The sequence below is a fragment of the Nannospalax galili genome, unplaced genomic scaffold (genome assembly GCF_000622305.1).
Source record: "Nannospalax galili isolate Female #2095 unplaced genomic scaffold, S.galili_v1.0 scaffold751, whole genome shotgun sequence".
Lineage (NCBI taxonomy): Eukaryota > Metazoa > Chordata > Mammalia > Rodentia > Spalacidae > Nannospalax > Nannospalax galili.
Genome location: NW_008331125.1, coordinates 1372323 through 1397308, shown reverse-complemented (window position 1 = coordinate 1397308; position 24986 = coordinate 1372323).

Below are 24986 nucleotides of genomic sequence, written 5' to 3'. Positions count from 1 at the left end.
CATCTACTGATATGATCTCTACTAGGAAGTACAGCCAAGTATCTTTACCAGAGAATTGAAGAATCACTTTTGTCCTTGAGCAAGACAGCCTCAGTTTAGGAATTTCTCCCTATAGCACATTCCCAAAGAATGAAGCAGAGATCAGAGAAGTAGACTGAAGGGCTGCTAATAAAGTAGAAGGAGAAAGATACACTTTAGGGGGTCAAGGGGATACACTAGGAGAACTGGTGCCCACTAAAGCTTTTATTGATGTAGACATGAGAACTGAATTCTGCCCAGGATAATGTGAGCCTTTAAAAACAGAAACAACCATGCTCCACTTTCTTAGGTCAACAAATAAATAATCATTATTTTTTATTTTTATGTGTATGAATGTATTGACTGCATGTATGTAGGTGCACCATATCATGCAATGCCCACAGATGTCAGAAGAGGCATTGGATTCCCAGGAACTGGAGTTACAGACAGTTATTAGCCACTATGTAGGTGCTGGGAATTGAACCCAGGTCCTCTGTAAGAGCAGCCAGTGCTCTTAACCACTGAGCCATCTCTCCAGCCCCCAAAGAAATAATGAACCACATTCCATTACTATTGCTTTCAATTTTCCAATCTGTTAAAGCTGTCCTGTGCATTCCAAAACTCAGGATGGGTATTTGAGATAGCTAATCACATTTGTTGCCATCAGTTCACCTTTAGTTTCTGTTCATTTTGGGCCATGAGAAGACAGGTGGCTATATTTACTGTTATAGGTTTACCCTTTAGGTTTGAGACAAGTTTAAAATCACAAAATGTTCTTCTGCTTTATTTTTAACTAAGTGGTAACAGTTTGAGGACTGCTTCTTGGTATGTTAGCATATGAAAGTTTTTTTTTTTTTAAAGTTATGGTGAGGGGGTAGGTATGGTGGCACATGCCTTTAGGACTCTGGAGGCAGAGGCAGGCAGATCTCTGGGAGATCAAGGCCAGCCTTGTCCACATAGCATGTTCCAGACCAGCTGGGGCTACAGGGGAAACTTTTTGAGATGGTTTCCATATATATATGGTTACATGAGATATGTCTGTATGGGTATATGCACATAAGTCCAGATGCAAAGGCCGGAGAGGGAACTGGATCCCTGAAGTAGGAGTTGAAGGTGGTTATGATATGTCTGACATGGGTGGTGGGAACCAAACTTGGGTCCTCTGAAAAAGGACTGTGTGCAATTTAATGGCTGAACCATCTCTCCAGTCCCCAGTGTGAAAGTTTTAAGCTGTCTCTTTGGTAATTTGCCTCCTCTTATATTTTCCTAAATCCTTGTCCACTCCCAACATATTGAATAGGAAATGGTTCTTACCAATAGACTCATTTTCTTGATAATTATTGAGTGCATGTCCACTTTATTCTACTTTATTGTGTTCAGAGACCTGTTAAGGCATTTCTCACACAATCCTTGATAGTACCTCTGTTGGTGTTGGTTGGTTGGTTGGTTGGTTGGTTGGTTGGTTGGTTGGTTGGTTTAAAACAATACAAAAGTGGAAAAGAGAATACCATAGGCAGAAAGGTTTAAGGCGAAGAGGAAGGGCAAGAGTGAGGTGGGGGGTAGCTGATCAAAACTAATGATATATGAAAAAGTCACAAGGAAATCTGATGCTTAGCAAGGTAATAAAATAAACTAAAGAATAAAAAAGAGTTTGAAGGGAGGTAGCCTATGTGAAAGAATAAAGCTGCTCCCAGAATCCATAGTTTTTTAAATAAAAATCCTACAGCCAGTGTGGGCTATCTCCATATGAGCCATTGGTCAGGGAGACCCCTCAGGCCCCCAAAGCAACATAGACAATTGCCACTGCTGTTGGTTTCGTACCAAACTATATTGACAAGGCCCTATTGCCAAAGATGCCATGTGCCCTAGTCACAGCACACAGAGTAATGAAGCTGAGACTGGGCTGGAGGTTTCCTCCCTGCTGGCTAGTCCTCAGTACTAAAAAGAGCTATGTAGACTGTTGGGGAAAAAATGTCATCAACAGTCTTACTGAGCTGGGGACACTGGATGTCACATTGCACACAAGTCAGGCAAGATATGCCCATTTGTGCAGTAGTGGAAAGTTTATTATGGAGGTGACTAGCCCCTTCCTAACCATATTTGATGCATGCTCCACAGGAGAGATTTTTGTGTCTATTACTGTAAACCTGTCAAAAGTCTGTGGTTGCGGGGGTCATAGGCCACAGCGAGGAAGTTACTGTTACTGTTTTCACAAATGGACAGGATATGCCCAAATTCTTTCTAAGTAACTATGCTTATACCACAGAGAAGTGCTGCTGTTAGCTTTGGTCAAAGAAGCTTCTTTTTGGCAGTGGCCATTAGTAACTGAAGAGACTTATAACTGGATCAAAGTGCTGAGAATACGTGACTGTTCAATGTTCAACCCCAAATGAGACATCTACATCATCCCTTCAAAAGCTCAGAGAGTATTGTAGAAGAATGAGCAAAAGAAATATGAACTGGAGGAATGAGTGGAGTACTGTGGAATACTGACACCAGGCATGATATGGCTGTCAAACTCTTGAACTTACAGCAGCTGTGACTATCTGTCAAGATCTGTACAAGATTGGGCCTAGCAACATCCTATAAAAGAGAGGGAAGGGGCTCATGGGGTCTCACTACTCTTGAAGTTTAGATGCAGTTAACAATTGATAGTGGATGGAGAGACAATTTCTTCAATAATGTAGCCACTGGCAAGGCTTCCACGCCTCTGTAAACAAACCCTCACTCATATTCCTGTAAGTAGCTTTAATGAAACTCATTGGGTCACAAAAGAAAAGTCATGAAAGAATGAGAAGGAGCTAGTTGGGAAGAAGTAGATCAGTGGGATTGGGAAGGGACAAAAGAGGGCATGTGGGCTAAATATAATCCAAATACAGCATCTACATAAATGAAAATGTCATCATGAAACCTATTATACCTACTAATAAAATGTTTTGGATGAATATTGCCCCCCCATAGCCTAGTTTTATATGAATTTGTTCATCTTGTTTTTAGACAATTATCTAAAACCATTGAAATTAAAAGTTTCATTTGAGCTAAATATTCCATTGGAATTTAAGATTTTTTTTCAGATTTAAAATGTTTCCTTTTTCCATTTGTCCACAAAATAAATTATTGGCTTAAGATTATTCATTACCTCAATCTTAAATCCAACTCTAGAACCTGTTAGACAGGTTTTTATCAATCACAATATCAGGTAGAGCAGAATATTTTAGAGGTTTTACAGATCTTAGTTAAAAAAAATCTTTTCAACACATCCTTCCACTGTAATGAGAGTAATATATCAAAATAACGTAAAGGAGAAAGAGTAGCATTAAACCTCTTCTTGAAGCAAAAAAATGAATATGAAATAGTGAACATTGATAAGAAAAGAAGGTAATAAGGGTGATGACCAAAACGAGTGTTACAAAAATAATCTGGGAGAATTAATTGAATGATCATTTTCAATTGTTTTGAGTGACTATATAGTGAAAGATGATCAGTTATATCTGGTTTTGGTTACCATCTTCTTAAGGATAATCTCAGAATGCTGTTGTAATATTCAGTCTATAGTAAAATGTTCATGCTTTGGTTTTAAAAATTAGACAGAGAACACAAACAGCAATCAAAATGACAGCAACAAATAAACATCTTTCAATGATATCAATGGACTGAACTCTTCAGTCAAAAGACACAGGCTAAGTGAATGGATTAAGAAATAAAATCCATCTCTTTGCTGTCTGTAAGAAATCCATCTCACCTTCAAGGACAGGCACTACCTTAAGGTAAATGGATGGAAAAGAATACTCTAAGCAAATGGCAATAAGAAATAAGCAGGGGTTGCAATTCTAATATCTGACAAAATAGACCTCAAAGTAAAACTAATCAGAAGAGATAAAGAGGGTCGCTTCATTCTGATCAAAGGAACAGTTAACCAAGAAGATATTACAACCCTTAACATATATGCACCATACTCTGGTGCACCCAAATTCATAAAAACAACACTACAGGACTTTAAGACACAGATTAACTCCAGCTCAGTAATAGTAGGGGACATCAACATTCCACTGTCTCCATTACACAGGTCAACTGGACAAAGAATAAACAGAGTGATGTCTGAATTGAATGATACCATACATCAAATGGAACTAACAGACATCTTTTGAATATTCCACCCAAGCACTAAAAAATATACTCAGCACCCCATGGAACTTTTTCAAAAATTGATCATATACTGGGCCACAAAACAAACCTCAACAAATACAAAAAAATTGAAATGATTCCATGCATTCTATCAGACCACAATGCAATAAAGCTCAAAATCAACACTGGACAAAGCACTGGGCAGTACACGAACTTGTGGCAATTGAACAACACACTGCTAAACAATGAGTGGGTCAAAGGTGAAATTAAGAAAAAAATAAAAGAATTCCTGGAATTCAACGAAAAGGACAATATGACACAACAAAACCTCTGGGACACTTTAAAAGCAGTCTGAAAAGGGAAGTTTATAGCTCTAAGTGCCTACATTAAAAGACTATTAAGAACCCAAATATACACACAAAATAGTAACGAATTTTTAAAAAATGAGTTATAATTGAGGAGGAAGCATAAAAATTTACATCATGTGAAGTTAGTAGAGGTGATAAACATTACCATTGAAATCTGCCCGATGACCTTATATCCATACACAGGTGCCAAGGATCCGAGTGCAACCGACCATGACTGGTAATGATCAGATACATACAGATTAGAGATGCATGAGCCAACATCTAAGTGTTATTAGCAAAAACAAAGTGTTTCTGTAATAAATAGTTTATTTTAAAATTAAATGGAGACCTTTTTTAAAGGTTAAAAACTCATTCAATTTTATGTCTTACAGGGTTTATACTGAGTTCAATATTGTAGAACTGTATTAATTCAACTGTGAACATAAAAACTTTATAGCCACTTTCAAAATAGATGTATCTTTGCTCTGGAAATTTTTATTGAATATGTTAATGAAATGCTTCTAATATGTGTGTGGGGGTGGGTGGGTGTGGGGGTGTGTGTGTAGAAAAGTAAAAAAAAAAAAGAAAATGGAAAGAGCCCAAATAAATGACCTAACACTGCAGCTCAAGACCCTCGAAGGGCAAGAATAAATGAAACCCAAACCCAGCAGAAGAGAAGTAACAAAAATCAGAACAGAAATTAATGAAATAGAAACAAAACAATAAAAAGAATTAATGATTCTAACAGCTGATTCTTTGAAAAGCTAAAGAAGATAGACAGACCCTTAGCCCAGTTAACCAAACAAAAGAAAGAGCAAATCCAAACCAACAAAATCAGAGATGAAAGGGGAAACATCACAACAGACACTCAAAAGATCTAGACCATTATAAGGAAATATTTTAAAAACCTATACGATACCAAATTTGAAAATCTAAAAGAAATGGATTCTAAAATCATGGGAACCACCAAAATTAAGCCAAGAAGAGATCAAGAGTTTAAACAGGCCCATAACATATGAGGAAATTGAAACAGTAATACAAAGACTTTCAACTAAAAAAAGCCCAGGCCCAGAAGGATTTACAGCAGAATTCTACCAAGCATTTAAAGAAGACCTCCAATTAATACTACTTAAATTATTCAAAAAGGTAGAAACAGAGGGAGCACTCCCAAATTCCTTATATGAAGCCAGCATCACTCTAATACCCAAACTGGGCAAAGACACAATCAAAAAAGAAAACTATAGACCCATATCTTTAATGAACACAGATGGAAAAATTCTCAACAAAATACTTGCAAACCGCATACAGACACACATCAAGAAGATCATTCACCATCATCAAGTAGGATTTATCCCAGAGATGCAGGGATGATTCAATATATGCAAGTCAATAAATGTCATTAATCATATAAATGGACTTTGTCTCCCAATTGGCTAGTTCCTCCAAGGGGCAGGGCCTGCCACAGAGTGTGGACTACTGAGGGGCTACTGGGAGCCATCTTGGAACAGAAGCCATAGCAAGCTGTGGGGAAGCATGTGGCATAGGGTATGCACAGCCACGAGCAGCAGCACAAGGACAGAATGGCCTGACACTTACGTACCTGGGGCAAGATCGCTGGCCCCTGAGGCATGAGCGAATGCTAGGGATGACTATGAGCATGGCTCCATCTGATATGGCAGGCTCTGAGCCGCACCGCCATAGGCACGGGGCTAGGCACTGGGTACTCATTCTTCTGTTACTCCCCTCTCCTCCCCCCAAGATAATAATAAATGCACATAAAGATATGTTATATGGTTTGCTTGATAGCACAAGAGACCCTGAGAGAACTCTGGTGACAGACTCAAAGATAAAAACCACATTGTCATCTCAATAGATGCAGAAAAGGCTTTTGACAAAATTCAGCATGCATTTATGTTCAGAGTCCTAGAGGGAATTGGACTGGAGGGAACATACCTCAACATAATTAAAGCTATATACAACAAACCCACAGACAACATCATTCTAAATGGAGGAAAACTGGAAGCATTCTCATTAAAATCAGGAGCCAGACAAGGATGTCCACTGTCTCCAATCCATTACAATATTGTGCTTGAAACTCTGGCTAGAGCAACAAGAGAGGAGAAGGAAATTAAAGGAGTACTAATTGGAAAAGAAGAGGTCAAACTATCAATTTTTGCAGATTATATGATACTATACCTATGAGATCCCAAAAGTTCCCCCAGAAAAGTCCTAGAACTCATCAACACTTTCAGTATAGTGGCAGGTTATAAAATCAATCTTCAAACAGCAGTAGCCTTTCTATATACCAATAACAAGAAAATGGAGAAAGAATACAGGTAAATGCTCCCATTCATAATAGCTTCAAAAAAATAAAATATCTTGGAATAAATCTGGCCAAAGATACCAAAGATCTCTATAACGAAATTTTTAAATCGCTAAAGAAAGAGATTGAGGAAGACACCAGGAGATGGAAGGACCTCCCATCCTCATGGATTAGAAGAATTAATATTGTGAAAATGACCATCCTACCAAAAGCAATATATAGATTCAATGCAATCCCAATCAAAATTCCCATGACATACTTCACAGAGTTAGAAAAAACTATCCTTAAATTTATATGGAAGCACAAAAGACCCCAGATAGCTAAAGCAACCCTGAGCACAAAGAGCAATGCTGGGGGGATTAATATACCAGATCTCAAAGTATACTACAAAGCTATAGTCTTAAAAACAGCATGGTACTGGCACAAAAATAGACACATAGATCAATGGAACATCACCGAAGATCCAAACTTGAGTACATGCAATTTCAGCTACCTGACATTTGACAGAACACACAATGGAGGAAAGACAGCATCTTCAACAAATGGTGCGGGCAAAACTGGATCTCCACCTGTAGAAGAATGAAACTAGATCCTTATCTTTCACCTTGCACAAAAGTCAACACCAAATGGATCAATGACCTCAATGTGAAGCTGAAAACCCTGAAACTATAAGAAAATATTGGCAGTAACTTATAAGATATACATGTAGGAAAGGATTTTCTAAATCAGACAGCAGTGCTCAGGAATTAAGGTCAGCAATCAACAAGTGGGACCTCATTAAACTAAAAAGCTTCTGTACAGCAAAAGAAACCACCAATAAAGTGAAGAGAAAACCCACAGAATGAGAAAAAAATCTTCACCAATGACACATCTGACAAGGGTTTAACATCCAGAATATATAAAGAACACATAAAACAAATAACCGAGAAACCAAATGACCCAATGAAAAGATGGGCCAAAGATCTAAACAGACAGTTCTTAAATGAAGAAATAAGGATGGCTAAGAAACATCTCAAAAAGTGTTCAACATTGTTAGAAATTAAGGAAATGCAAATAAAAACCACCCTAAGGTATCACCTTACCCAAATCAGACTGGCTAGGATCAAGAGTACAAATGATACCAGATGCAGGCTAGGATGTGGAGAAAGGGGAACACTCATTCACTGCTGATGGGATTGCAAACTCGTGCAACCACTATGAAAAACAGTTTGGAGAACTCTTAAAAAACTAAAAATGAACTTACCATATGACCTGGTTACACCACTCCTTGTCGTATACCCAAAGGACTCATCCTATTGTAGAGACACTTGTACAAACATGTTTGTTGCTGCTCTTTTCACAACAGCTAAGAGATGGAAGCAACCCAAGTGCCTCTCAACTGACGAGTGATTAACAAAAATGTGGCAATGGAAGCAACCCAAGTGCCTCTCAACTGACGAGTGGTTAACAAAAATGTGGCTTAGTCACACAATGGAATTCTATTCAGCAGTGAAGAAAGATGAAATAATGAAATTTGCAGGTAAATGGATGGATCTAGAAATTGTTATACTAAGTGAAGTAACACAGGCTCAGAAAAACAAATGACATATGCTCTGCCTCATATGTGGATCCTAGCACCAAATCCTTTTAAATTCCAGGTCCTTCTAATAAGATGATGCTATACAGCAGTCCCTTCTGCATGAAATAAAGACCATCATCACAACTTCAGCTGAGCCTGATGGCTAAATATCATCACAATTGGGCTTGTTGACGGTTGTGCTTATTCATTAAAGGAGGGCCAAACAGGGTCATTGGACCTCACCACATTATCCAGCCACTCTTCCCAGCCAACTGAATATAATTTGATCCTAATCACACATGGCCTCCTGAATTTGGGGACTGCTAAACTATACAATCTGTGGAAGGCTAGGAAGAGAAGATATGACCCATACTGGGTAAAGGCTTTCCAGTGTGCATATTCTCACGTTATACACAACAGATGGAAAATTTATTTGTTAATGCTATTGTGTCTCATAATTATATTTTTAAAAAAGAAAACAAGAATGTAAAAGATATTAAAAGGGTATTGCAATTGAGATATTTTCTAAAACAGAAAAACGAGAAAGTCTAAGCAAGTGATAAAGGTCTATGTAGGTTTAATATGATAGATAAAGGATGAGACAAAAATAATATACACATAATCTTAAAATGTCTATGGTCATAGTTTAGCCAACTAGGTTAAGGAACAAAATATATATCTAATTAAAGGTTATCTGAGAATATTTGGTATTTTTACCCAAGCCTTATCTACATAGCACATGATAATTAAAAGTACCAGACTGGTGGAACTAACTTTATTGGATGTTTAACAGCCATACTTTGAGGCCTATACTAATATGGTCAGAGGGACTTAAAGGACAGTTTTTGCCCCTTGCCCTCCAAGGTCAACTAAGTTGCAGGGGACTATGGAACATCTCTCAAAACATCCTGTAACTGTGGTAAATCACATGTCCTCTTGTTCAGGGAGGCCAAGGAGACCCCATGAGATGGACTTGAACCAGTGTCCAGTCTACAAAGAGGAGGGTCAACTCAGAGGAAACATTTCCTCCATGCTTCCAAGTGAAGCCAGCCACAGTTGAGCAGGACCTTTGACTTACTTTCACATAGATGGAACTGGTAAAAGAAAGGAGTCAGGAGCTCCTCCCAAGCCCATGTGACCTCTGAGGAACAGATTCTCATATGACCTTAAGTGTAAAAATAAATTGATTTATTTGGGATAACTGTATGGTCTTAAACACCCAAAAGGAAAGTATAACCAAAGAGTCAAGTCAGCATTATATTTTTTTAAGAGTTCAAGGGGTTACACTTCCCAGACATTGTGCTTAAGTCAATATAAAAAGTTATTTAGACAATTATTTCTCATTGATGATTTTGTTCCTAGCCAGAAAATGCTGCTCAGATGTAAGACTTCAAATCTTGGTCTCCAATACTGTAGTGCCCACCTGTAGCTAAGGGAGACAACCAGCTGTTCTAAAATGATGGATAAATTTGTTTTCTCCCCCATCTAGAAGCCTTTGATAGGGAACTGACACAGAGTCTAACCACTCCAACAGCTATTGAAATACCTGAAAGCAAATCCTGAATCCATCACTCTAGAGTCCAGCCTTGGAAGACAAAAGAAAAATGAGGAGGAACCCAATAGAGGGATGCTTTTGGAAGCCCTTGTCAAGAAATTCCAATGGATTCTTGTATGAAGATTTGAAAACTGCCCTGTTCTGACTTTTCCCTGTCTAGAACTTGTAATGCTACTCTTGGATTTACTTCTCTTTCACATCTCCTAGTTATGATTCAAAGACGCACTTTTCCTCCTTGAGATAAGAGTTATGCAATTTGCGAGTCTTTTAGATAGACCCACTGAAGGGGTACTCCAATTGCCTCACCCTGCATCACTATTCAGCATGGAAGAAGCCAGAGTGGTCTGCGTCCCAATTCCTAGTGGCAATTTAGGTAACCTCTTCAGAGGATGGTGTGATAAAAACAGGAGGTAGGAATTTGCTAGGCAGTTAGGGTAAAAAGACCCCACAGAAAAGTACCCAGTTTCTTGGCTAAAACTCATAATGTCCTGGGGTCTCTTAGCAGCATACTCTATTCCAAAGGCCAAAAATGTCAAAAATAGTTGGGAGCTTTTATTTAATTCTTAAAAGATTTTAGGGTTACCTCTTCAGAGGGGAGAATGTTAGAGTAGCCAAAAGCCCCCGAAAAAAAATTAAAGAAGAAAAAGTACATGAAGTTATCAGAAAAAAAGTGATGGGGAGATATGGGAGGAGTTGGAGGGGAGGGAGTGGGCATGGATTTGATCAAAAGACCTTATATGCATGTATGAAATTCTCAATAAATTATTTATTTAAAAAAAGAAAAAAACTTTAAAGTACATTTGTTCAAAGTATTTAAATGGGTGTATTCCCCTTGCTCAGAACATCTAGCAGGTGTACTCAATATAGTCAACATTTTCAGTTATTGGGTATGGTCTTAAAACCTACATTTAGCCATCATAAAAGAAAGCAAAGACGTTTATTACAAATTTCTCTACAACCTGTTTGAAAATAAATAGAAGAAAAATATATAAGAAGAAAAACTCAAAAAGGCGTAACAAAATAGTATCCACATAAGTGAGTCCTTCAAAAGCCACAATGCAGAGCATCAAATGACAAAAAAATATAATATCAGAGACCCTTAGCTCCAGTCCTGCCATAGGTATCAGTTCCCTCATGCTCATTATCACAGCACTTTTTTCACTTTTCACTTTTGCTCACTACTCAAGTCATTACAAAGAGTTTTTATCTCTAATAATTCAATAAGACCATATGCAACAAGATCATCTTTGTATGTCTGAATTTCTATCCTAATTCTTGAACTTTCCATGGAAATTTGTGGCCATTTGAATGAGAAATGTCCCCTATAAGGCTCATGTATTTAAACACTTGGTTTTCCATTAGAGGTGCTATTTTGGGAGGTTATCGAGTGTTTAGAACATGAGCCTTGCTGGAGGAAGTACATCACTAGGGGGTGAGTTTTGAGAATTTACAGTCTTGCCCACTTCCAGTTCACTCTCTTGGTTTCCTTAGTGTGGAAAAATGTGCCCGCCCAGCTTCCTACTCCAGCAGTCTGTTGTCACACCTTCCTTACTATAAGTTGCTTTTGGTCATGGAATTTATCACAGCAACAGAAAAGTAACTAATACAAGGATCCACCTACTTTGACATTGCCTTAAATTTCCAATGTCCATAACCTTTCACTAAAATCTGGTCTTCTACTATTCCCCAAACTAAATGACTGAATACTTTAGTTAAACCGAATACTGGGGAGTAATTGTTGACACTTCCCTATTCTTCCCACCTCCCATCAAAGCATCTCAAGTCCCCAAAATCTCTTGACTCTATCCTTCTCTCCATTTCCACTAGCACCAACAAAAGTCCCAACTACCATCCTCTTTCCTGCATTACCTCAATAGCTTCCTGACTTGTCATTAACACTTACTCTTACAACCCTGAAAAAGTAGGTAAAGCATAAAAAGAAAAGGAAGCAGAGAACCATTTAACGGAGGAGAGACATGGGCTTTTAGCTCTAAACTGTCCCATAAGTTCTAATGGGTATTTTTATTTATCTTCTATGGGTTTGCAACATCTTTATTTGATATTAAAATATAATGGCCTGCCTAAAATAAGGTGAGGAAGTAAAGAGATTTGTCCTCCCTCAGACAGTTAATACCTACACACTTTCAGTTCTCTCATTCTTTCTAAAAGTCCTGGACTTCTAGTCTGGTCCACAAAGGAACTGTGTATCAGTTGAAAAGGAAGAAAGAGACTTCTTAGCAAGGGAATAACAGAAAGCAGTGGTATACAAATTGGAATGTTCAAGTCCCCAAACAGAGGGAATCATTAAATTGTAGAAGTAAAGGGGATCAGTCTGCGTACAGCTAGAATGGCCAACTTCAACTACTACATAGAACTGCAGAAAACTTAAGAGCAGATAAAAATAATACTACATTTGCTTTAAGTACATTTTTCAAAATCACTAGTTAGAGAACTTATACCATGACCTCATTTTCCCAACTCTCAGATCAAATGTTGTCCTATAAGCCTACAACTCCAAAATAAACTCAGTGCTTGTTAAAACACAGATTTTTGGGTCCTTCCACCAGGATGTCTGGTTTTCTATAACACACATGGAGCCCAAGACTTTCTAACAAATATCTAGGTTATTTTGATGCTGCTGGTTTAGGGGTCACACTGAGAATTGTCTCACCTGACCACATCAGTCAGTAAGTTATGTATAAAGCCATTCAAAGAGATTTGACTCAAAAAAGTGAGATGTTCTTTTTATGTGATCTTGATTTCAGATTGGAAGTATTTTGTTGACATTTTTTTGTATTTATGGTCATCAGGGAGATTGGCTTAAAATTCTCTTTTGGGGAAGGGGTTCTTTATATGGTTTTGGTATCACAGTAATACTGACTTCTTTAAAAGGATTTGAAAGAGATCCCGCCTTTTCCATTTTACAGAATAATGTGAGGAATAGTGGTGTTAGTTCTTTGAAAGTCTAGTAGAATTTTTGTAATGAACCCATTTAGCCCTGGGCTTTTTTAAGTTGGTAGATTTTTAATTACTGTTTCTGTCTCCATTGTTAAAGGTTTGTTTAAATTATTTGCTTCATCTTGATTTAATTTTGGTAGGTCATATATATCTAGAAATTTATCCATTTCTTTTAGATTTTTCAGTTAAGTTTAATATAAATGTTTAAAATATGTCCTTATGATCCTCTTAATTTCTTCATTGTTTTTTGTAATATCTCCGTTTTCATCTCTATTTTATTAATTTGGGTCCCCTCCTTTCTTTTTGTTACTCTGCCTTTATCACAGCTTGTGTTATTATTTTCATAATATTCTATGCATATGATAGTACTGAGAACTGAAAACATGTGGCTATTAACCATTTGAAGGAGGAAACAAGTTTCTTAGGCCAAGGATGGCTTGTGTGAAGGTGCTGTTCTGGGAGTGAGCATGGCACAAATGAGTTGAAACAGGGCTGGTATGGCTGGAATGGAGACAGTAAGTGGAAATGAAAGGTGCAGAGTAAGGCTAGAGATGTATGGAAGGAGCCAAATCATTCAGAGCACTGGCATTGTGGCCTTGCTATGTCCATGGGTACAATAGTGGCATAAATGTTATGGAGGTAACCAACCACTTTCTGATTGGATTTAAGGTTCATTCCACAGGAAAAATACATCCCTGGTACTGCAAATATGGCTAAGAACCCATGGTTGTGGAGCTTACCAAACCCAGGGGTGAACCTAACCAGTATAATTTGCTAAATTGACATAATATCAAACTACTCTCTAAAGTCATATTTCACTACATATAGATTAGTGATGCTCTCAAATCTCATCAAAGATGTTTATTTATACAGTGGATGTTGATTAATGCAGAAACTAGGTGGTCAAAGTGCAGAGAATATGGATTCATGCAGTGCTCAGCTACAAATGGGATATCTAAATCACACCCCTTCCCAGGGCTCAGGGACCATCACAGAGGAGGAACCAGAAAAATTGTAAGAGCCACAGGTTGGGGAGTGCTAGAGCAAAACAGTGTCTTCTACACCACAGGACCACTACAGTCATGAATTCACAGCAGCTATGGTTGCCTGCCTCCAATGTGCACAGGATCAAGCCTTTCAGTCCTCTAGAATAGAGTAAGAAAGAGTTCGCCATCCCCCACCTTGAACTGAATTGAGGACCTATGGACAGCTGATAGCGTCCAGAAGAGGATAAATCATTTTTCTTTATAGACGTGGCTCACTCCAAATAGGTCGACCAGACTCATGTGGATGGCTCCACTCCCAGAGGTATGTGGAGAGCAAAAATTCCAATCAAAAAGAGAAAACAAAGTTCAGTGGGTAGGGAGGACAAGAAGGTTGATCTTGAAGGAGTTAAGGGGAAGAGTTGATAGTGAATATGATCAAAATACATTGTAATAAATTCTCAAAGAATTCATAAAAATATTTATTAGAAGATGTGTCTGGAGAGTTGGTTCAGTGGGTTAAAAGCACTGATTGCTCTTTCAGAAGACCCAGGTTCAGATCCCACACTCAACCATGTGGTGGCTAACAACTGCCCAGTTCCAGGGGGCATTGCATGACATGGGTGAACTTACATACATGCAGGCAATAGACTCATAACAAAAATACAATTAACAAAAGAAAAGAAAAGCCAGGGAAAAGAAATATCTGGAATAGGAATAAACTAGGAGCATTTGTATTTACTTTGGCAGCATTTTATTTATTTTTTATCCTACAAAGTTAATAATTCCCTTACCTATAAAGACATTGAGCCAAATAAAATCTAGTCTCCTTCAGTTTTAAACTATTCCAATCCTATAATTTAGCTTCTGAATTGTGTTTTATTGAGTTATTTTTTCCCATTTTTAATATTTTTATTGCATTCTTTTGCATTTCATATAATACATCTTAAATTTAGACCCCTCTCTACCCTCATAAACTCCTCCTAAGATAACCTTTCAAGTATTCTGTCATATATGTTAAGTCCTATTGGGTCAAGCATTTCTATCCATGCCTCCCTGAAGACCAGCTCTCATAGTTCTGGATGATACTATGCAAGCTACTAAGGGAGAAAATCAATCAATGTTAAGGCAATTTTATTTCATTACTCTTTATTCCATAGATACACATTTATATAGAAATAGGGAGACCAGTCTATGGAACTCCTGGGAAGTAGACAAGAGTTAATCCAAGAATGGTATTTGTGTCTAACAGAAACAGCTAGAGCAACAAGTTAAGCACATAGTCTATGAAGAACATCTATCAGTAAAACATAAAGACAAAATTCTGTAGTTTGCTTTGATTTCTGAATCCTCAAACATTTAAAAAGTCAGTATTTTGGGATACCTTTCTATATGATCGTCTTTATCTAAAATACAACCTGGGACTAGAGAGATGGCTCAGTGCTTAAGCTCACTGGCTGCTCTTGCAGAGGACCCATGTTCAGTTCCAAGCACCTAGATGGTGGTTCACAACTGTCAGTAACTCCGGTTTTAGATGATCCAATGATGCCCTCCATGGGCACTGCACAACATGGGTGTACTTACATATAGACAAAACACTCATACACATAAAATAGAAATAAATAAATAATTTAAAATACAATGTGTATTTTTTCCCAAATATCTCAAGCATCCTCCTTTACCACAGATGATGCCTTATGAGCTCAGATTCTCATGGTGAGATGAATACTCAAATACTATATAAATAGCAGTTGATGTGCAGATCTATGTAATATTCATGAGTCATTTTATTTTTAAAAACTCAAAAAAGAGGACCTGAGTTCAATTCCCAGCACCCTCATGGTAGCCACGAACCGTCCTTAACTCCAGTTCCAGGGTAATCCAAAGCCCTCTTCTGACCTCCATAGCATTGCATGACATGGGTGCACTCACATACATGCAGGCAATACACTCATACACATAAAAAAAAACTCAGAAAAGATCCAGTAAGATTTTATATAATTCAAATTTTCTTTTTGATTTAAATTGTTTTTTTTCACTTGTTTCTTTAAGACCACCAGACTGTTTCTTTGTTATACTTTACTTTTTACCTATAACATATTTGGGAATTAAATATTATTCAATGTTTTCTTTATGGGTATTAATTTTCTATCCAACCAATGCCCTCTAAATCATAGTCTGTGTTGTTCACATTAAATACATAGATTCCAAATAAGTGCCATTAACTTTATTCATAGTTCTAAAAGTGGGAGAAATTAATAATGGGCTGGGGCATGGGTAGGGAACAGGCTGAATATTAATTCAAGAGATATGACACTGAAGTTGATTTTAATAACTGTTAACTCAGGAGGGATTCACCTTTCATCCAGTAGAAAGGCTTGTGAATTAATGGATATTTTATGTTTGTCATGCATCCTTGCCTTTAATTTTACCCTTATTTAACAAGCATTCTTTGTTATTTTCAAAGTCTTTCCCTCTATATGCCCTTGTTATTTTCTCCTTGTTCTACAAATAGGCTGCCTTTTTCAAAATCACACTCTTGAGGATATGTGATGATGAGGATGAAATTTAATCTCTTTGTGAAAGATCTTAGAGATTACAAGTGAGAATCCTATCTCAACAAGATTTTGCAAAATAGAACACTTCATGAAAGGATAGTAGGACAGCTCTCAGAAATGAAAGAAGAGCTCTGGGCCAAGGAAAACACAGATAAACTTGGTGAGTAGAACCAAAGGCCCAAACACAGTCAGTCTGTCTCCTCCTATTTCCCTGAGTTCCTCTTTGTGAAGCTGCATTTTCTCCTATGAGAGAAATGTTTTCTCTATATTGTGGCGAAAACACATGCTGACTTAATAAGCAAACAGAAATTTCTAAATTAATAAATGCCCAGGAATAGACTCAAACTGACCATGGTCAGGTCATTTGCATTCCCTTGAAATGAATCATCTCTCCAAAAGGGTCATAGTATTATTAGCCTAATATAGGCCTCATACTACTCTTATGCTGGTTAAGGTGTCCAAAGAGGAATACCTAATTGATAATTTCCTGGTTGGACTGGCAGAGATGTCAAATATGTATTTTCCCAAGCAAAACAATATACCCATTAATAATCCAATTACTATTTCAATATGATCATCACCCTAATAAACCAATATTAAGTGCATAGCGGGGCACACCCTTAAATCCAGCACTGGGGGGAGGCAGATGTCTGTGAGTTCAAGGCCAGCATAGTGAGTTCTAGGTCAGTCAGTACTATAGTAAGCCCATCTCAAAAAAAACCAAACATACAAATAACCTACCATTACATTTTCTGAACTCAAATTAAGCACACTGATATATTTATGGAAAATATATTATACAGATGCCTCAATAGCTCAGAAATCCTGGGAAATCCAGAATATTTTAAAATGTATATCTCTTAATATGAAAATATTAATGAACAGTGTGGGTGGTAATATATGCAGATTAAATGCCTTGACTTATAGCCTAGGTTTCACTTTAAATCAAAACTACAATCTTGCTGCTAATAATGAAATAATAAAATCAACAGAGAACACTGGCAGAATTGATGGCTACCTAAGAGGTGCTGAAATAGTGTGAACACAAGAACAGCATAGGCCAACTGAATTCTTTGCATTGACATGTGTAACAATGAATTCAGATATTCAGGAATGGGAGCACTGAGACCAAGGGCTGTAAAATGTCTTTATGGTTCTTAAATTCATTTGGTGTTCTATTGTTTTAAATTGTTTTGTGCTGCTTACTTATAACCTTCTGATTACTATTTTGGGTATGCTAAATATACAAGCAATTCTAAAGAATGGTTTCCTGGTCAACAGAATAGAGGCATTTTACTCAGGGTTCTGTAAGAGCATCATTTACTTTCTATCTTACAAAATGATATTAACAAACAAATTATTCTACCAATGACAAATTGTTATAATCTATATTAGTCACTTTTCTGTTGCAGTGATAGAATGTCCCAACGCTAAGCAAGTTAAAGAAGAAAAAAAGATTTATTTTGAATTTAGTTTCCCAACATGGATACGGTCCATCACAGCAGGAAAGGCAGGGCAGTAAAAACATGAGGCCTGCTTTGCAGTCAGGAGGCAAACTTATTACATTTTATCCACATGCAGGAAGTAGAATGGGAGAACAGGAAGTGGGGTCAGGCTATAAAACCTCAAAGCCCACCTCCAGTGATGTACTTCCTCCAGCAAGGATATGCCTCCTAAAGGTTCAGTAACCACCATAAACAGTACCACCAGACAGGAACCAAGTGTTAAAATACATGAGCCCATGGGGGACATTTCTCATTCAAAACATCACTTTTCGATAGTAGAATATCAAGAACTGCATATTTGTCTCTACAAAGTCTATTTACCACTACTTTACTAATATGAATTGTATACTCACTTATGCCTTTAATACCAACATAGCACATTATCACTGTTTCTTTATTGAATGGTCTATCTTAACCTTCATTCTCTAGAACTCACATATTCCATACTTTAATAAGGCCTCACACCTGATTATTTGTGTTTACTACTACATTAATATAATGCTACTTCATTCAGAATGGCACTCGGATAACAGAAAGTTATTTAAATAACCTATGACTCTATTTCAAATCCTGGCTTGGGCATCTATTAACTATATGTCCTAAGAAAAGCTAGAGAGTAGTGTTGCATCAATAGTTATCCCAGAGTATTTTAAAAGTCATGGCAATGGAAAGCCAACACACTATGTGAGGTTAAGGATATGTTAAATAACCTGGTTTGACCTGTGCACAATGTACAAATGTGTTAAAACAACACATTGTATTCTATAAATCTGTATAATTCCTATTTGTCAAAACTTAAGCCAGAGGACTTAAGTCTCAGTAGGTGAAGCCACTTGAGGCCAAACCTGATGACCTGAGTTCAATCCCAGGATCCACAAGATGAAAGGAGAGAAATGACTCCTGCATGTTGCCCTTTGACCTCCACACACGTCCACACACTCACACCACACACACACACACACACACACACACACACACACACACACACAAAATATATAGGAAGGAAGGAAGGAAGGAAGGAAGGAAGGAAGGAAGGAAGGAAAAGAAATAATGAAGCAAGTGAGCAAGCTCAGGACTGGGAGTATGTTTCAGTGGCCCAGCGCTTACCTAGCATGTGTGAAGCCTGGATTAAATCCTTGCCACAGCAAAAATAATTGATAAAAAATTGAAAATAGTTCTTCTTTAAATGTAAAGGAAGTTAAGAGGCATTTTATTTAAGAATAAAACATACACTGGACAGAAAAATCAATGCACTTATTAAAGAAATAGTAGGATATATTTTTGAAAGAACAAAGTAAGAAATAAAAACAAGCCAAATATTGTGGGACTGCACAACTGTATGGAAATGAATAAAATCTTTTGAAATAAATTTATAGAATGACACAAAGATGGAATAAAATTAATAATAGCATTTATTTGGAAATTTCTTCATAATTTCATTTATCATATTTTATGGGAAATGAGTAATTCATAATGGGAAATTACTATTCAATAAATGATTACAATAAATGAGTTTTATTTCCAAAAGTAAATAAAAGAGTTATCTTTATCCTGAATTCTGTTCTCCAGTGGTTTTATTTCATCAACACTGGATGAAATTATGAAATTCACAGGTAGATGGATGGAACTAGAAACAATCATCCTAAGCGAGGTAACTCAGACTCAGCAAAACAAAGAAAAAGCTAGCTGGAAGCTAGCTTTGAAGTCTTAGATATGCATGTTTCAATTTGAAAATCCAGAGAGGTTAAAAAACTAATAAAGAGCCATGGGTGGCAAGGGAGAGGTTTCTTGGGAGGGGTAGTATAGAATTCAGTGATATAAAGGAGGAAAGGGGAACATTAGACTAGGAAGGGTTAATGAGATGAGGAAGGGGAGGTCAGGGCAGAGGAGACAGTATGGGGAGGGATAGAGAATGCTAAAGGCCTTTAGAAAAAGCCATATGGTAACCCTATTGCTATAGAAACTTCTTAAACTATATACATGTATATTATAAAAAGAGATTAAAAGGAGATACCCTATAACAGGGGGACATTGCCCCCTTTAGACATCAAAGGCTAATGAAAAGAAAAACTCAGCACCAGGAATGGACTCCCTTTTTGGAAGCTGTTGATCAGGGTCCCATAGCCCCTCAAACAAACACTGGCCATTTCCCCTGCATTTGGTTACCCACCATAACTGAATGGTAAGACCCCATTACTGAAGACATCACACATATGAGCCGTAGAACAGGCAAAGAAAAATCAAGCTGGTGCTGACTTCAGAGCCTCATTTCTACTAGTTAAGAGTCCATAATGCTGGGAGGTACTATCCATGCTACCAGAAGGAAACAATGATCATCAACCCTACTCAGCTGAGAATCCTATGAACTACAAAACAACTCAGCTGACAAGATATACCCACCAGTGCAATAGAGGCATTAATAATAGGGGAGTAAACAACCACTCTTTAGTTGGAATTAAGGTCCACTTCCTAGTTTGAAGCCCATAGATGATATTGGTATCAGGCCTAGGAACCTGAAGCTAGACAGGTCACAGGACATAGGGAAGAACCTAACACTAGTTTCTACTAAATAGTTATCATATTGAATGGACTCCTAATGACTTACTGTTATACCCAGAGATTAATGCATCTCTCAACTCTCATTGGAGAAGTTTCCTCATGCAGCAGATGGTGATGAACACAGAAACCCACAACTGGACAATGTGCAGAGAATTAGAGGCTACAGATTGCTTATCCCTGAACAGGATATCCATATTAAACTTCTGTCTCCCAAGGCTTAGGGATCATTGTGGAAGAAGGAATAGAAAGATTGTAAGAGCCAGAGGTGGTAGATGACCACAAAGAAACAAGAGTTTTCCAGACAGCTGGTCAGTTACTCATATGAACTCACAGCAATGGTGACAACATACACAAGTCCTGTGCAAGCTCGAATCAGACAAAATCCCAGCGTAGACATGAGGAAGCAGTAATAAACCCCAACAAAACCTAACATTGTGGCACTCTATGGCTGCTGGGAGGATGACAGCCCCTCTCAAGGATGAGACTCATGTATAGTAGGCTAACCAGGCTCCATGGATGGGTCCACACTGAAGGACACTTGTAGACACAAAGTAGACTCTATAGGCCCTATTATAATAGAGTACATTAAATTGTGGGGGGGGGCAATAGGGGAGGTGCCAAAAGGAGAGGGGATCTAAATACCAACAAATTATACTGTATGAAAAATTGCAAAAATTCAATTAAAAATAATAACTAGGCACAGTAGAAGAAAAGAACAAGTCTTATATATGACTCTGTATCATTTTTAAAATTCAGATCTCCAAATAAACAAAATTAAGGTGCTTTTTGAAGTTTTTGTGAAACATGTTTACTATACAGTAACTGCACATACATACTGTATAAGTTGATCATATGATCAATGAATCAATTTGTCTTTCTAGCCTTATACTTTCTGGAACCTCCCAGACAATATTGAATATAAAAGAAAGTGAACAACCTGGTGGTGGTGTTCCTAATCCCAGGAGAAGACCCTCAATAATTTACCATTTAACATGAAATAAGCAACATTTTCATAAGCATTTTTCATTATGTTGAGGAAGTCTCTATCTGTTCTACTTTCCAAATATTTTTGTCAGGATTGGGTAGTGGACTTTGTCAACTGCATCTTTTTATTCAGTGATGATAAGTGCCTAAACCTTTTGTTTTTTTCTTTTTGCTTATCAATATCATGAATTACATGAACTTTGGAATGGAAAACCAAATTTACATTCCTATAATAAACCCCTCTTGGAGTTAATATATTGCTAATTCAAATCAAGGAACTTTGGTCCCCCACTTACTAACTCTAACACTCTGTCTCTAGCACTCAAAACATTTTCTGGCATATCAGTAACGTTCAGTAGCGTTTTTCCTCCCAAGATTGTTTGTTGCATTCATTACTTTTCTCATTCCTGTGACCTGACCAAAAAACAGGTTAAAGAAAGAAGGATTTGTTTCGGTCCATCATAGAAGGGAAGGTATGACGACAGGAGAGGCTCCTATGGGCTGCTTGCTGACATCTGGGATTCAAGAAGAAACAAGAAGTGAAGCCCAGCTACAACACTTCAAGGCCCACTCCCAGGGACTTCCTCTGGTGATGCTCCACCTCCTAAGTGTTCCACTGCCTTACCAGAATAGCAACACCAACTGAGGACCAAATCTTCAAAACACATGAACCTAAAGGAGACATTTCCCATTCAAATCACATTTGCCTAGGTACATGTTTGTATGCCTGCTGTTTTGGTCTTAAATTCTTGGACTAGGGAGGCTCTAAAGCACTTTGTTATATGGGGGTTTTTTAATAGATAAAGACAACACAAAAGCTAATGGCAATAAAATTTAAACTGTATTTTTAAAAAACTCAAAATTCCTGGACTAATGTTTCACATTCTATAATTCTTGAGCAAAGGTTCAAAATTCCAAAATTTTAAATTTTACACACACACACACACACACACACACACACACAGGTTTGAGGTTTAAACTTCATGCTGGTACTATACATGATCCTAACAGGAAACAGAAAGCAAGCCCAGAAGTACTTATGAGAAGATATATAGATGAAGGTTTTATTTACAGAAATATGTGCAGATGTAGTATGTGCAGGTACAGCTCCACCCTTACAACTGAAGAAGGAAAGCAGTGATCAGAGATGCGCTATAATAATGGAGTTGTGGCCATGGAGGAATGGAGGAATGTATAACTTGCAGAACCGTGTTGGTCATCATGGAGAAAGGCAGGGATAAATACCTTAGCCTCTTTATCTTTCTACCCTCTGATCACCAGCCAGTACTTCCAGAACACTACTGTTTTTGCTCATCAAATATGTCCAATACCTCAACACCTACTCACTGAATGCTGTCACCCTCTAATACGTGTCCCTATGTGTCCCTGTTTCATTTACTTCAGAGCATAGCATTATCTGAACTTATACTTGGCTATTTGTTGTCATCTGTCATCTATCCATTAAAATATGTAGACACAAGAGCAAGGGGCTTTGTCTCACGTATTCTTGTGTCTCTTGAATTCCAAATGGTCTCTGACACATAGGTAATATTCAGCAGAGATTCCCTATAAAAAATCACTTGGTTAAGTATAAGTTTAAAGCCTGATATTTTCAATTTAAACTCCTTGGAACAGGGGTTTTTTAAGAGACCTTTCCATAATGAAAATTATTTAAAAGTGAAGTAAGGACTTGCATTATAAATAACTAATGGGAATAAAATTTGACATGGATTAGCATAAAATGCACAAAGGGCTGAAATTCTTGGGTCCATGTTTGCCTAGAAACAGTTGCGGGATTAAGCCAAGGAACATTGCAATAATTCTCAATAAAGAGACTCAACAAACACCAGAGAACCACAGTTAATCTCTCAAATGAATTTTTATTCCAAACTAGTTAAGGAGTCAGAAAGCCCAACATGAATATATTTCCAAAGGCCCTTTGATGTGAGTCTTACCAAAGAGCAGCTGTGAAGAATGAGGTCTGACAGCTCTTCAGATGAACTCTGTTTTTGCCAACTAAAATGTTGTCAGATGAAATAAAAACGTAGGTGGCTATTTCATAGTCCAAAGAATAGAGAGGCAGTCCCCCACTTTATTTGAAACCATTTAGACATTGAATAGCATGATTTTATGCAATTTTAATTTAGTCAATAAAAGTACCCCCAAATAAAAAACTCCTCATGTTTAGCATAAATGATATTTATTCATTTAACATTTATTGAGCACTTACTATGTGCCAGTATCTGTTACCAAGCATATAAGAATGAGTAAATCACAGTCCCTGTCCTCTAACAGCAGCTTGCTTGATGTTGAATGCTATAAGAGGAATAATATAAGGTATAAATAATGAAAACACAGCATAAGGAGTACCAGGCATAGCCCAGAGATATCAAGAAGGACTTCTCAGAGGATTCAATCCTTTAACCAAGTCTTAAAGGATATGTCAAAATTTTGTAGTTGAACATGTGGATGTGGGAGTGGGGAGGGACACTGCCAGTATTTGCACATGTATATGCAGTTCTCTGGCTGACAATAGCCACTCAGTTGTGAACAAAGGAGAAAAGGAGGTGAAATTAATTCATAAAGACAATGATCATGCTATGTGAAAACCAAATCATTACAGAGTAAGTTATGTGAGCTACAGTTTTACAACAGTTTAGACAAAAGTGGTAAAGGCAGAAAGTCATCACATATGATTTTATTACTCTAAATACTATCCATAGATAATACCTCCTAAAATATTATTACCATCCTATATTTCTCCTCTAATCTCTTCTTTGTCATTTTTCCAATACATTTATCAACTAAGCATTTCCAAATAAAAACTCCTTTTTTCCTATCACTATTCCTCCAACCTGATCATTCCACAGACTTCTCCACTCAACAAATGACCACTCAACTTTCCAAATGTTCAGCCATCCAGTCATTTTTTTAGATTTCCCTTTACACTCATTCAATTCATCAGCAAATCTCTATCCTGAAAACATATCCAGGACTTGACCAACTCCATTCCACCATGTTGGCCAAGTCCCTATTACCTCTTGCCTCCTAAGAAGTTTCATTGCTCATTCCTTCCCACACCTGAAGTCTATTATTCATACAATTTTCACAGTGATTCACATCCAAGATGTGTCTCTCTGCTTGTCTATGTGTCTGTGCACACACAAAGTTACAAATATGTTTATATGCCCTTCCACCTGTATGTCCCACTGTGGCCATCTGTTATAGTTTGCTTCTTGATTGCCACCAAAGTCCTGGTCCCCAACTGATGGTCCTAGTGGGAAGTGGCAGACCTTTAGGAGTTGGAAGCTGAGAAGGAAATTAGGCATTAATGGTATTCCCTTCAGCAGTTATTGGGATACCCAGGCCCTTCCTGTTTACCTTTGCTTCCTGGCCACCATAAAAAGAGTAGCTTCGTCTACTTTCATCTCTTGACATGATGTAGTGCCCTGCCATAGCCCACTAGCAGCAATAACAAGTGGTCATGGATTGAAATATCTGACACCATGAACC